This window comes from Bubalus bubalis, chromosome 4 (genome assembly GCF_019923935.1).
Source record: "Bubalus bubalis isolate 160015118507 breed Murrah chromosome 4, NDDB_SH_1, whole genome shotgun sequence".
NCBI lineage: Eukaryota > Metazoa > Chordata > Mammalia > Artiodactyla > Bovidae > Bubalus > Bubalus bubalis.
In genome coordinates, this window is record NC_059160.1 from 111,155,356 (window position 1) to 111,171,333 (window position 15,978).

At 39.4% G+C, this 15,978-nt stretch overlaps 1 protein-coding gene and 1 long non-coding RNA gene across 4 annotated transcripts in view; one reads left to right on the top strand and one right to left on the bottom strand.

Annotated features, from left to right (window-relative positions):
* LOC123465700 overlaps positions 1 to 15,978 on the top strand; it is a 289,227-nt gene that overhangs the window by 257,298 nt on the left and 15,951 nt on the right. Inside the window, exon 12 of the long non-coding RNA XR_006640972.1 lies at positions 1,718 to 1,879. This is a non-coding gene — a long non-coding RNA (uncharacterized LOC123465700). The remainder of the gene's footprint in view (positions 1 to 1,717; positions 1,880 to 15,978) is intronic.
* SYT1 (synaptotagmin 1) overlaps positions 1 to 15,978 on the bottom strand; it is a 622,866-nt gene that overhangs the window by 212,983 nt on the left and 393,905 nt on the right. The gene's annotated exons all lie outside the window — the stretch shown is intronic.

Here is a 15,978-nt window from a genome sequence, read left to right on the forward strand (position 1 = left end):
AGGGTGATAGAAACTAAAGCATCATCTCAATCTTCTAGAAACTCACAATAGTTGAGAAGAGGTCAACAGAGGTGACGATGATGAAAGATAGAATTCATAATTGCTTCAGAGATAAAGGTTAAAAAAAGAAATTTTGATAAATAGAAAGTACAGAAGAATTGGAATGACCTCATTATGATGGTATCATAAAGGATGTGCAGAATTCACATATTTAGAACTGATGATGGAATGACCACCATTGTGAACCAAAGAATGGAGACAAAAATAAGTCCCTGATTGGAAAACCGGACAATCCCTTTTACATAGATTTCCTTCTTTGAATTTCTATTTCCACTGTTGAAGTCAGGCGCTTCTTACCTCCTGCCTGGAATACTTGGATCACCTCAATTCCCATTCTTCAGGCTCTCCCTTCCCCAGTTCATTCTGCATTACAAGCCCAGAGGAAATGCCATAAGCTCTGGCCAGGTTACTTCTCTACTTAGAGTACTTCAGTGGTCCCTGGTGAGACTTGGCAATAAAGGCCTTTGATAACTGGGCTCTACTTATTTTTATAGTCTTATTTCCATTTCCCATTATGAAATACATACTCAAAATTTCCAATTTTTATCATTGCTCCCCCATTCTCTCAACCTTCTCTGGGCCTAAAGTGTTAATCATCTCTGATTTTCATTCCATTTTCACTTTCCATGCTTAAAATAAAATGTTTATCATACCCACTACTCTCAACAGGACCCTTATCTTCTGAGATTGACTGATAATATGCCTTCTGGCCTTCAGAATTTATCCTCTACTATGTTTTTGCATAGTAGAGGATACGTTTTATAGTTTCTATAAAGTAGCATTTTCAGTGAAAGACTAGTTTGAGGTTTTCTCCTGAGTTATTCCTCAGAAAATTTTGTGTAAATATTGGTAAAAATGAACAAAATTGCAAAAGATTATCATTTTCAGAATTATTTTCTTTTTTTAACCATAATTTTTTACAGCTATATTTTTCTTAACATTCCACTTATAAATTTCGGCACAAAAATACAATGTTCTACTTGAGAAATCATAGCAAGGTGAAAGGTTATTTATAGTTGAGTTTCCAAGTAATGAGGAGGTGATATTTTTTAAAGCATGGCTTCTACACAAAGATGTAACAATTTCAGAGTCATTCCTTTGACTGAAAAAAAAAAAGTGAAAAAAAAAAGGTGAAAAAAAAAAAGTCATTGCTTACACTGGATTATGTAGTTACAACAGCTGTATCTCAGTAAAAACAATTTCCAGTAACCTCATTTCCTTGCTAAGACTGCCACCTACTTCACAGACTAAGTTTTAGAATAACTTTTAAAGTGGTCTTTTCATTTTGTCATGTAAGAAAAGAAACGAGAGAGAGAAATCTTAGTTTAGGACAAAATCTTTTCAAAAGTAAAATTAGAATCCCAAAAAGAATTAAAGTGAAATGTTTGAAAACTTGTGGGGAGAGGTAATTATAGATACCTTTAGTTTTATGATCAAATATATGTGTTTTCGGCATTAGTATACAGGAAATGAGAATTTCTATGAAGAGGGAAAAAAATGCTAAAGGGCTGTGTAAAGGAAATCAGGTGGAAGGTTCCTGAGAATCAAGGTTACCAAACAGAACAAACACAAGCAAATTATAAAGCTAATAAGGGTGCAACGATATGTAAAGCCAATGATAGTGATGAAGATATTAACACACACATCTTAATTTCAGGCTTGGGAAAGAGCAGAGAACACTGGTAATTCACAGTGCTCGAAGGCAGCCTCCACTGCACCACGTCAAACTGCAGTGAATGGTGTTGATAATGAACTGATCAATTGCTCTAACACATTTGAGAATGTGGGATAAGAGTCCACTACGAAACTGGGTAAAACGGTAACTAATTCTTTTTCCTTTATGATAAGAGTGTATAGTACCATGATTCTACATCATAAACCTATACTAGATTCTTCAGCTTTATTAGGTGCAGTTTTACTTCTCACCTCCATTTTCTCCTCCCCACTTCCTTTCCCCTGCTGACTAAATCTGAATGTAAGGTTGCCTTTCCTTCTACTCCTTGTTGACCCCATTAACTTTGCTCTCCCTTCTTGAGGTAAGGATATTAGCACTTGGAGAGAGTAGACTTCTGATAATTAATAATACAAGTAAAGCCGATCATTAGCAGAAATGACACATGCCACTCTGGGATGGGCTTAGCTTCAGAGACCTCTTGCTTGGTGCTCACAAATCTTCGTGACTGCTGAGTTTGGAAATGGGGAAAAGGGATGAGATTTTCTGCCCTGCATCTCCAATTTCAGCAATCCTTGCTCCTGAGTAGGGGCCTCCAATGCACTCTTGCTGCACTGATTTTGTTTTAGAATATTTTTAATACATAGAGACACAAGAAGGATTTAACACATTTCTTATCTTAATTTACCAGAATAATTGCATCAGTGTGGGGGAAAAAATCCTCTATCTGATGTTGTGCTAGATACTGAAATGTGAGAAAGCATGTGGCTATACTTGAGCAGTTTTTCAAATTCTATTTAACACACTTTAAAGAAAAAAAAGTCATGAAAACTGAAGAAGTAGGAAAATGATTGTCTTCAAAGTTAAGGGGGAAAGTGGCAAATAGCCTGTATTAGTCCATTCAGGTTGCTATAACAAAGCTATCATAGACTAGGTCACTTATAAACCACAGAAATTTGTCACAGTTCTGGAAGCAAGATCGAGGGACCAGCAGATGTGGTTAGAGCCCAATTCCTGGCTTACAAACAGCTATCTTTTCATTGTATTCTCACATGGCCAGAAAGAACAAGGGAGACCTCTGGGATTTCTTTTATAAGGGCACTTAAGGCTCAGTCAGTAAAGACTCTGCCTGCAGTGTGGGAGACCTAGGTTTGATTCCTTGGTTGGGAAGATCTCCTGGAGGAGGGCATGGCAACCCTGGAGAATTGAAATTGAGAAATTTCAATTTGAGAAATTTGAGAAAAGAAATTCTTGCCTGGAGAATCTCCATGGACAGAGGAGCCTGGCGGTCCATGGGGTTGAAAGAGTTGGACATGACTGAGCAACTAAGCACAGCACAATCTCATTCATGAAAGCTCCACCTTCATGACTGAATTTCCTCCTAAAGGCCCACCTCCCCATACTGTCACACTGGAATTAGATATGAGCACATGAATTTGAGGAGGAGGTATGCTGCTGCTGTTCAGTTGCCAAGTCGTGTCCAACTCTCTGTGACTCCATGGACTGCAGCTCGTCAGGCCTCCTTGTCCCTCACCATCTGTCAGAGTTTGCCCAAGTTCATGTCCCTTGAATGGGCGATGCCATCCAACTAGCCTCTCCTCTGTTGCCTTCTTCTCCTCCTGCTCTCAATCTTTCCCAGCATCAGGGTCTTTTCCAATAAGTTGGCTCTTCCCATCAAGTAGCCGAAGTATTGGAGCTTCAGCTTTAGCATCAGTCCTTCCAATGAATATTCAGGGTTGATTTCCTTTAGGATCGACTGGTCTGTTCTCCTTGCTGTCCACAGGATTCTCGAAAGCCTTTTCCAGCAACACAGTTTGAAAGCCTCAATTCTTCAGCGCTCTGCCTTCTTTATGGTCCAACTCTCACATCCATACGTGACTACTGGAAAGACCATAGCCTTGACTATATGTACCTTTGTTAGCAAAGTGATGTCTGTGCTTTTTAATACACTGTCTAGGTTTGTCATAGCTCTTCTTCCAAGAAGCAAGCATCTTTTAATTTTGTGGCTGTAGGTGATTTTGGAGCCCAAGAATATAAAACCTGTCACTGTTTCCACTTTTCCCCTTATATATGCCATGAAGTGATGGGACCAGATGCTATGATCTTCATTTTTTGAATGTGGAGTTTTAAGTCAGCTCTTTCAGCCTCACAAGAGGTTCTTTAGTTCCTGTTTACTTTCTGCCATTAGAGTGGTATCATCTGCATATCTGAGGTTGTTGATATTTCTCCCAGCAATCTTAATTCCAGTTTGTAACTCGTACAGCCTGGCATTTCACATGATATGCTCTGCATATAAGTTAAATAAACAGGGTGACAATATACAGCCTTGTTGTATTCCTTTTTCAATTTTAAACCAGTCAGTTGTTCCATATAAGGTTCTAACTGTTGCATCTTGATCCACATACAGTTTTCTCAGGAGACAGATAAGATGGTCTGTTATTCCCACTTCCTTAAAAGTTTCCCACAGTTTGTTATGATTCACACAGTTGAAGGCTTTAGCATAGTCAATGAAACAGAAGTGGGTATTTTTCTGGAATTCCTTTGCTCTAGGATCCAGCGAATGTTAGCAATTTGATCTCTGGTGCCTCTGCCCTTTCTAAACCCAGGCTTTACACCTGGAAGTTCTTGATTCAAGTACTGCTGAAGCCTAGCTTGAAGGATTTTAAGCATAACCTTACTAGCATGGGAAGTGAGTGCGATTGTCTGGTAGTTTGAATATTCTTTAGTACTGCCCTTCTTGGGAAGTGGGATGAAGATTGACTTTTTTTAGTCCTGTGGCCACTGCTGGGTTTTCCAAATTTGCTGACATATTGAATGCATCACTTTAACATCTGCACTAGGATGATGCAATAAGAGGATGTATGTGATAGGAGGGTATACATGAGCACCCTTTTATACAAGCTACTTATTACATACAACATAAGGTCTTACTATGTATAATATATTTTGGGAGGCAAGAGCATCTTGCAAGAGTTAAGAACCTAGATGGATTTGGATTTGGTTCAAGTTACACACCAGGATTAGTTTTGCATCCTGAGCTGCTCCTTGGTAGTTGAATGACCTTGATTGCTAAATCTCCCTACCCTTCATCTCATAGACATTATGGAAGCGGTTGATATGAACTCACTATCATTGCCAAAAGATAACCTTTGAAAAATTTGCTAGACTAAGAGTTCTGAAGGGCAAAAACTGCTTCAGCTTTCTCACTCTCTTTAACATTTCTCAGACACCAAACTATGTGCACTGAAACATCTCAACACTTCAGCTCTGCTGCTGCGAATCCTGTGAAAACACACTATGTCAGTGGCGATAATGGAATGTTCCCCACCCGCACCCCCCCCAGCCAAAAAAGAAATGAACAAGATGAGAATGAATGATGCTTTCCAGTTTAAATCTTAATGTTATAAAAAAGTGTACACAATAGAAATAGATACTAGAGAAAAGGAAATCCCTATTGTTTTTTAATTGAGGAAAATTATTTTGCTCTCTCTCACATGCTCTCGTTCCCCTTCCATATCAGTGTGGCAGAATTCTGCGGTGGCTTCCAAGACATCCCCTACCACTCTTAATACCCTGCATACACACATCCTACAGAATGCCTTCTTCATTGTGAGCAAGACTGTGATGTGATAGGTTACTTTATATGCAAGGGTGAAGGGACTTTGCCAATGCAATGAATGTCCCAAGATAGCTGATTTTGAATTAATCAAAAGGGGTACATTATCCTGGGTGTGCTTGACTTCATCAGTTGAAAGTCTTTTAAGGGAGACTTGGCCCTTCCTGATATGAGAGAGATATTCTTCTGCTCGCCTCAAAGACGCAGACAGTTTGTGAAAGTGGTGCCTCTAGGATCTGAGGGTCTTGGTCCTACCACTGGCAAGGAACTGAATTCCTGCCAAAGATCTGAAGGAGCCCAGAAGAGGGGCCTGAGTCCCTCTTCCGGAATTCAGGGGACACGTAGATTGCAATTTGTTGAGACCCTGAGTGGAGGACTCAGTTAAACTGCGCCTGGATTCTTGACCCACATAATCTGTGGGATAATAAATGTGTGGTGTTTTAAGCTTCTAAGTTTGTTATAAGCTTTCATGCAGCAGTAGGAAATTAATCTCTCTCTGCAAACCATTTTTTCCATATATTTATAACAGTGAAAAATAGGCTATAAAACTAATTCAGTAAGTAATTATTTAGTATCTACTTCATAGGAGTAATGGTCTTCTCTGATTGATCAGATGGTAAAAAATCTGCCAGCAATGCAGGAAACTCAGGTTCAATCCCTGGGTCAGGAAGACCCCTGGAGAAGGGAATGGCTACCTACTCCAGTATTCTTGCCTGGAGAATTCCATGGACAGAGGAACTTGGCAAGTTATAGTCCATGCAGTTGCAAAGAGTTGGACATGACTGAGTTGGACTCACACTTTCACTTTTTCACTATAGGAGCAATACATATAAGAATGTCCATCTCCACCTCCCCCCTAAAATTTTTTGACTAACATGGAAGCATAAGAGAAACAGGTCTAACATAAGAAAAAAAAAAACAACTGGCAAATGCCAGAGCGTGTGACCTATGGAAAGAACAGGGAAAGGGAGACTCTGATCCAGGAAGTAGGAAAACTAGCACAAACGTGGTGGTATGTGGTCTCAGCAACACTTTATAGTCAAGGCGAATCAGTCATTTGAATGTATCGGAAGGAGTTTCCAAACTTTCTAATGTTGAAGCTCTCAGTGGACTGGACCAGGTTCCCAAGTTACTGCTGTTGCCCCCCACCCCCACCCACACAAAATAGGGATTTGTGGGAATACCAGGGGCATGGATATGTGATGGTCTTCAGAATTAGCCATGAAAGAGCTCGCTTTGCCTGTGGTATTGACAGTCTATGTACTTTCGTCTCATTCTGCTCTCTACCTTAACATTTATCCTGTTCCACTTCATCCTGTTAAGTGCGTGAGCTATCATCCTGTTTGGCTTGTCGTGGGAGAGGACAGTTCACACTGCTTTCACTTTCTCCCTCCACGTTCTCACTTCTTAACTCCTCACCTCACACCCCACAAGCTGCTGTCCGATGCCAGCTCTCTAATGAAACGAAGCTTTCCAAGGTCAACAAAGAGCTCTAAATCCACAGGCCTTTTCTCAGCATAGACTTCCATATTTATTTATTTCTTCTGATGGTCATGAAAGAAAAAAGAGTTTTAGTTGGACCCATTCTCTGTTCTTTATAATGACCTAAAGGCTTAGGGTTGGCAGAATAAAGTATGACCTGCTTAGCCAAGCATTAAATATTCTCCAAAATGAAGTCATATGATTTCATCAACATGATTTCAATATGTCCTGCAACTCAATCACACTAAACTAATCTGTTAACCATAAGCTCTGTGTTGGCACACACAACTCATGTTGTTCAATATGGAATGGCTTTCTGTCCAGTTGTTTGGTTATGCAAATCCCTCTATCTCTCAAGGCATAATTCAAAAGGCATCTCTTTCTTAACTAACTCTGTCAGTTACTCCCATACTATTTCTCCTTCCTTTGTACTTCACTTGCTTGTACCTTTCTTTAATACTTAGGGAACACATGTATACCTGTGGCGGATTCATTTTGATATTTGGCAAAACTAATACAGTTATGTAAAGTTTAAAAATAAAAAAAAAAATAAATTCCATATACATATTAAAAAAAATACTTATTTCATTATGCCCTGTACCAGAATATGTTTTGCCTAATATATTTGAGATTCTTTACCTTTTTATAAAATTAAAACCATAAATACAACAAGATTGTTATGAGGAATAATTGGTCAAGTAATAATTTAATAAATAGGTGAGGTCCTGTACTAATCTCTCAAAAATATTGGTAATAATGATGACGATGGTATCTGCTCCCCTCCCCAACTATATTGAAAACATGGTAATGGTAGATTGCATGCTTTCATCATTTTGATTTTCCTAAACTTCAATCAGTACACTCTGTACATTTCTTCTGAATCAAACTGGTTACTGTTTATCAGAAACTTTTTACTTAGCTTCTGTGACACTCTATACTCCTGCTTTACCCACTACTCTCTGACAGCTCATTTATCCCTTCATCAATGTCACTGTTCATCCAAGAATTTTACATTTTAAGAATTTATCATTGACTTCCCTATGCTCTGATCCCACACATTCTTAGGACAATTATCTGCTTTCACAACCTAAATTTATATGTGGTCCACTTCACAAACCTCAATTTCCAATGCTGAGCCTTCCCTTACATTCCCTGTTCCCTACAGAGCATCACCATGAATTGATGACCCAGGTCTTCTGGAATTAATGTTCATTTTTTCCCCTACACACCCTCAGATCCAGTTGCTGTACCTGTCAAGTGCATGTTCATTGAATCTATCACACCTGTATCTTTTGTTCCACATCAGTTTATGCTTTCATTATCTTTACTGTTCCTTCCCTTGACTCCTTCCTGCCTGGTCCCTCTCTCCAGGCTTTCCCCTTGTATTTATTCTCTCCTACCTACACATTAATGCCAGATTAATGTTCCTAAAACAAAGCTATAACTATGTTACTTCCATATTTAAATATCTTGAATGGTTCCTGGCTCCTCTTTAACAATTTAATAAAGTATAAACTCTGTAGCCTGATATTGATGGCCCTCTCTAACCTAATTCCAAATAACGATTCCAGGCTCATCTTTGATGACTCTTCTACACATTTCTACTGCCTTACATTGCTATTGTCTCTATGCATACCTTATCTCTCCTACTAGATTATAAGAATGACTACTACTCTATTTGGTATTCTACCACCAAGCAATTCATCCACGCCACACATATTTATCTACTGCCCATCCTTCGTTCGGCACATAGTATATAGTCTAGAGTATGAAAAAATGGATCAAAGTCTGAGGTTATTTTCTGAGAACTTAAAATCTAGTAAGGAAGATATGAGCATAATACTACATAGTTGAAGATAAGTGTATTAAAAGAATAATATGGTTATTCAGCAGGAGCATTACTAGCATTTGAATCGAGCCTTAATCTTTTAGAATATAGAAGCTTGGATATGCAGAGATGAGGGTTAATGACATTTCAGATGTAGGATCCCTATGGACTGAGGTACAAAGGCAGGAAATGGAGGCATATCTCTGGGAAACAGTGGACAGTGCAGTTCAAAGAAGATGAATTGAGGCTGGAAAAGTAGGTTGGGGCTAGACTACAGAGGGTCTTGGATGACAAATAACAGAGTTCAAAAACCAGGGGGAAAGTATTAAAGGTTTCTGAGCAAGGGATTGGTGTGTTCAGAGCTGTGCTCTAGGAGGAATCATCTGTAAGATTTATGTACTACAGATTGGCCAATGGGTAAAGATGATTATGGGAGCTTTTTAAGAGGCTCTAGTAATTCTAATACAGATGGAGGACCCAAATAGAGCATTAGTGGTGAGAATGGAGAGGAGAGAAGAGAGCATTGGACTTGTTAATTACCTAGACGATGGAGACAAAAAATGGGAAGACTCAAAGACAGTGTTAAGGTTTTTAGCTTCCGGGTAGTGGTGTGTGTGTGTTTTGTTGGAGCAGGGGAAAGGCGAGTTTAGTTGGGATATACTGTAGAATGCAAATGGCATATTCAGATAAATAGATCTTAAAAAGAGCCTTTAAAAATGGAATTCATTGTAGTTTTATTTGCATTTTCCTAATAGCTAAAAATGTTGAATGTCAATGATCACTTAATTAATCCTGATGTGAGTTTATTGGTCATGTATATCTTCTTTCACTAAGTATCTGTTCAAAGCTTTTGCTCATTTTTGTACTGGTTTGTAAAAAAATTTTAAATAAATATATTCCACAAACAATGTCTTTGTCAAATATATATACTGCAGATACTCTTTCAGTCTATGACTTGCTTTTTTATTTTCTTAATGGTGCCTTTCAAAAGCAGAAGTATTTGCTTTGAAAGAAGTTTAATTTATCAACTTTTTATAGTTGAGCTTTTGGTGTCTTTTAAAGCCTGCTATTGCTGGGTAGGGTAAATGGAGAGTTAATGACCAAAGGGTACAAACTTCCAGTTAAATAAGTTCTGAGGATTGAACATACAACCTGGTGATTATGGTTAAAATATCATATTTTATACTTGAAATTTGCTAAGAGTAGATCTTGAATGTTCTCAGCTCAAATAAGAAATGGTGACTACATGATGGGATTGCAGTATTAGCTAATGCTAAGTTGGTAATAATTTTATATCAAATCAGCATGCTGTATAGTTTCAGTCAGTCAGTCAGTTCATTTGCTCAGTCGTGTCCAACTCTTTGCTACCCCATGGACCGCAGCATGCCAGGCCTCCCTGTCCATCACCAACTCCCTGAGTCTACCCAAACCCATGTCCATCGAGTCGGTGATGCCATCCAACCATCTCATCCTCAGTCGTCCCTTTCTCCTCCCACCTTCAATCTTTCCCAGCATCAAAGTCTTCCAGTGAGTCAGTTCTTCACATCAGGTGGCCAAACTATTGGAGTTTCAGCTTAAGCATCAGTCCTTCCAATGAATATTCAGGACTGATTTCCTTTAGGATGGACTGGTTGGATCTCCTTGAAGTCCAAGAGACTCTAAAGAGTCTTCTCCAACATGACAGTTCAAAAGCATCAATTTTTTGGCACTCAGCTTTCTTTATAGTCCAACTCTCACATCCATACATGACCACTGGAAAAACCACAGCCTTGACTAGATGGACCTTTTGTTGGCAAAGTAATGTCTCTGCTTTTAAATATGCTGTCTAGGTTGGTCATAACTTTTCTTCCAAGGAGTAAGTGTCTTGTAATTTCATGGCTGCAATCACCATCTGCAGTGATTTTGGAGCCCAAGAAAATAAAGTCTGCCACTGTTTCCCCATCTATTTGCTATGAAGTGATGGGACCAGATGCCATGATCTTAGTTTTCTGAAAGTTGAGCTTTAAGCCAACTTGTTCACTCTCCTCTTTCACCTTCATCAAGAGGCTCTTTAGTTCTTCTTCCCTTTCTGCCATAGGGGTTTGTCATCTGCATATCTGAGGTTATTGATATTTCTCCCAGCAATCTTGATTCCAGCTTGTGTTTCTTCCAGTCCAGCGTTTCTCATGATGTACTCTGCATATAAGTTAAATAAGCAGGGTGACAATATACAGCTTTGACGTACTCCTTTTCCTATTTGGAACCAGTCTGTTTTTCCATGTCCAGTTCTAACTGTTGCTTCCTGACCTGCATACAGGTTTCTCAAGAGGCAGGTCTGGTGGTCTGGTGTTCCCATCTCTTGAAGAATTTTCCAGTTTGTTGTAATTCACAGAGTCAAAGGCTTTGGCATAGTCAATAAAGCAGAAATAGATGTTTTTCTGGAATTCTCTTGCTTTTTTGACGATCCAAAGGATGTTGGCAATTTGATCTCTGGTTCCTCTGCCTTTTCTAAAACCAGCTTGAACATCTGGAAGTTCACGGTTCACGTATTGTTGAAGCCTGGCTTTGAGAATTTTAAGCACTACTTTGCTAGCGTGTGAGATGAGTGCAATTGTGTGGTAGTTTGAGCATTCTTTGGCATTGCCTTTCTTTGGGATTGGAATGAAAACGGACCTTTTCCAGTCCTGTGGCCACTGCTGAGTTTTCCAAATTTGCTGGCATATTGAGTGCAGCACTTTCACAGCATCATCTTTCAGGATTTGAAGTAGCTCAGCTGGAATTCCATCACCTCCACTAGCTTTGTTTGTAGTGATGCTTCCTAAGGCCCACTTGAATTCACATTCCAGGATGTCTGGCTCTAGGTGAGTGATCATACCATCATGATTATCTGGGTCATGAAGATCTTTTTTGTATAGTTCTTCTGTGTATTCTTGCCATCTCTTCTTAATATCTTTTGCTTTTGTTAGGTCCCTACAATTTCTGTCCTTTATTGTGCCCATCTTTGCGTGAAATGTTCCCTTGGTATCTCTGATTTTCTTGAAGAGATCTCTAGTCTTTCCCATTCTATTGTTTTTTTCTATTTCTTTGCATTGATCACTGAGGAAGGCTTTCTTATCTCTCCTTGCTATTCTTTGGAACTTTGCATTCAAATGGGTATATTTTTCTTTTTCACCTTTGTTTTTTGCTTTTCTTCGTTTCACAGCTGTTTGTCAGACCTCCCAGACAGCCATTTTGCTTTTTTGCCTTTCTTTTCCATGGGGATGGTCTTGATCCCTGTCTCCTGTATAGTTTAATTTGATATAATGTTATGTTATCAATTATATTCCAATAAAGCTGGGAGAAATCAAGATCATTGAATTACCCACTATGTTTTCTTCTAGGAGTTTTCTTTTTTTAATTTTTTGTTTAGATCTACAATCTTTTGGGTTACCATAGAAATGCACATTACAATTACAATGACATACACAATACCTGTACTACAAATGGCTGGAAAGCCCAACAAGTCCAAGTGTTAGCAAGGGCACAGAGCAACTAGCACTTCTATACATCACTGGTAGGATATGAATACCACAGCCATTTTTAGGAAGAGCTTGACAATCTTTTTTATACAAAGAAAAACAAATATTACATTACTACTCAGCAGTTCCTCGCATAGGTACTCCCCAAGAGGAAATATAGTGAAAGTAAAAGTGTTAGTTGCTCAGTCATATGCAACTTTTTGAGACCCCATGGGTGCTCCTCTGTCCATGGAATTCTCCAAGCAAGAATAGTGGATTGGGTAACCATTCCCTTCTCCAGGGAGTTTTCTTAACCCAAGGATCAAATCCGGGTCTCCTGTACTGCAGGCAGATTCTTAACTGTCTGAGCCACCGAGAGAAAACATAAGCATAACATAAACATATATCAACTCAAGGACTTACACAAGAATATTTTCAGCAGCTTTATTCTTAAGTTCCAAACTGGAAACAACCTATATTTTCATTAATTGACAAGCAGACTGTCGACTATAGAATGGAATGCTGAGCAATAAAAAGGAACGGATTACTTATATATAAAAGAACATGGATGAATCCCCAAAACATTGGATTCAGTGAAAGAAGCCAGATGCAAGAGACTACACAGTGAATTGTTCCATTTTTATGAAATTCTTGAATAGTCAAAATGAATTTATAGTGACAGAAAGCAGATCAATTTTCACCTAGAACCAGGGCAGGAATTGCTAGAAAGGGACTTAGAGGCATTGTTTGGAGGGGTGATTACATTTCATATACTTGTCAAAATGTACATTTGCAATGGGTGCACCTTATTGTAAATAAACCATTCCTTAGTAAAGTGAATTTAGCAAAATGCAGGAGCTCAGTAAAGACATTAAGACTTGGGATTGAGTTTAGAGTGTGATTTAAATAAAGAGTATTGGAAGTCCTAAAATTATGAAGAAATCATAGAGGTAGATGAATGCCAAAGGCAGATCATGTGAAAGTACCTGTTAGTGACTGAAGGAGGCAAAGAGAATAAGAACACTCAGAAAGATGATTAAAGTCTCAGGAAGCAAGAGAGAGGAGTAAGCGGAAGGTACATGACGCTGGGTGCCTGTACGAAAGGTCCACTGTCCCTGGCTGAATGAACGGTCAAGTCAGGAAGCCCAGAGAGATGCAAAGCTGCATTGAGCTCCAGTGGAGGATAAAAACAGCAGAACTGACTTTGGGAAACTGTTCGAGTAATTGAAGCACTAGTGAATCACTTGGTGCTCAGCTTTTAGACAGATCATTAAACTCAAACTCTTATGGCAGTACCTGAGCTTTCATATCAGCAGCATCGGTGCTAGAGTTGAAGGCTACAGAATGCAAAATAGCAAAACAGACTCTCTACTGATGAGGACCTGGAAGACAGCCAGGTAAATCACATCGCTAGAGGCACATTAGCAGGTCTGGAAAAGACAGGTGGATGGATGACAGCCGCTGTGGAAAGCTGAGGTGACATGGAAGAGTTCCAGCCAGTGTGGGCAAAAGAAGGTTGGCAAGGCCATTCTGAAGCACCACTTCAAATGGCATCCACAGCGTGGCGTCATCGACAGCTATAGCCCCTGCAGGACCAGAAGGCTGTGCTCTGTGTGGCTAAGTGAAACAGGGAGACTCATAGAGTGTCCTGTAAACAGCTCCTCCCCAGTGAGAACCTCACAGAAGTACCCACTGCGGGAAAAGCTGCTGTAACACATTTGCCGGCATCTTTGGGCTCTTGGTGAATGCACCGGAAACTGGGCTGTGTAGCCTGGCAATCGTTAAAATATGTGAGCTCATCTTGTTTCCTGGGCATTGCAATACAATACGTTATTTTTAAAACTGAAAGATGAAACTAGTGTTAAATCCCAGGTCTCCACTTGAACAAAAATGTTTGTAGGGAGAACTGTGTACTCTGAGGACCAGTTGGGTGGCTATTTGTGTTGCAGAGCTGAATCAGACTGGCCAAAGAGAATTGATCAGTTCCTAACATTTTAATACAACACAGGCAAGGCAGAAAGAAAGCAGATGACAAAGGCTGAGTAAAGTAAAAGAGCTCTGGAGCGTCGGCGATGTTTAGTTCAATGTAACGTTGAATTTAACCTTGAATGTTGTTATTGTTATTATTACACCTTTCTGTAATTACCCCTTCGGAAGTCCTTTTCTGTTTTAATAGAGATACAATTGACATATAAGACTGTATGTGTTTCAGGTGTATGACATAATGATTCAGTACGTGTGTACATTATGAAATGATCACCCCCAATAAATCTAATTAACATTCATCATATATGCAGTTACAATTTTTTTTCTTGTGATAAGTACTTTTGATATCTAATCTCTTAGCAACTTTCAAATATGCAAAACAGTATTATTAACTACAGTCACCATGCAGTAACTTACTTCCCCATTAGTCAGTTATGGTTTGACTGATTTCCTGCCTCTGGGCTCTGCAAGTCTGTCCTCTGTATCTATGACTGGAAGTCCTTTTCTTGTTAATATAATTACCTAGGATCTTTTGAGCTAAAAGAGAATAATAATTTTACCTACTATGAGCCAAGTTTTGCTGGGGTTGAGAAGATGAAAAGACAGTCTTTTGATGTCACGTAGATTGGTTGGTATTGAGAGAGGTTGGTATTAGGAAAGAAAACAGATAAGCAAACATGAAGCAAAAATTATAAACATATGTAAAGCACAGACCTATCACAGGGGGAGAATTGCTGATGAATAGTAGATCATGGGGTGGGGAGCGTGAGGACAGGAAGACCTTGAAAAAAGAATAGAGTTCTGAAGCATAACTAGAAATAGTCCAGCTAGAACAGCAGGGGTCACCAAGCCATTTCCGGTAGAGGAGTGAGTTTGGACAAAGACCTAGACTTATGCGACGATGTGGATAATAAATTCTGTAACTCCAAGGGTCTCTGTATTGCCAAAACAAACTGTGTGAAAGTGAATAAGTGGAGATGAGGCTGGAATGATGAGGCAAAAACAATATCATATCTTACAATGCTGTCCATGTCTTGCTAGGACACTTTAATTTAGACATCCTTCTGGTAGAAAAGGAGATCAAATCAGTCAATCTCAAGAGAAATCAACCCTGAATACTCCTTGGAAGACTTATGCTGAAGCTGAAGCTCCAGTATTTTGGTCATCTGACTCACTGGAAAAGTCCCTGATGCAGGGAAAGATTGAGGGCAGAAGGGGAAGAGAGTGTCAGAGGATGAGATGGCTGGATGGCATCACTGAGGCAATGGACATGACTTTGTCAAACTTTAGGAGATGGTGAGGGACATGGAAGCCTGGTGTGCTGCAGTCTATGGGGTCTCAGAGTCGGACACGACTGGGTGACTGAACAATAACAACTGGTAGAAAAATTCTGAGTCTGTAATGCTATTGAGGCCCAAAACAAGTTAAAATGATATGCTTTAGTTTAGTTCCTAAGCATGGAATACCAGCCTAGAACATAGTGGGAGTTATATAAAATAAACATTAGAAGTTTATGAATTTTGAATATGTCCCATACTCTATCCAGACAACTTCCCAGAAGTAAGTACTCTGATTATCCTCATTTTACAGAGAGATTAAATGATTTGCTCAAGGTTGCATAGTAGTAACAGCAGAATTGGGACTTTGACCCCAGGCAGACCAACTCCACAGCTCACACTCTGGCCTTTTATTATAGCAAACAATATTCCACTAAGGCAGGTTACGTTCTAATACTTTGGCCACCTGATGCGAAGAACTGACTCATTGGAAAAGACCCTGATGCTGGGAAAATTGAGGGCAGGAGGAGAAGGGGATGACAGAGGATGAGATGGTTGCATGGCATCACCGACTCAATGGA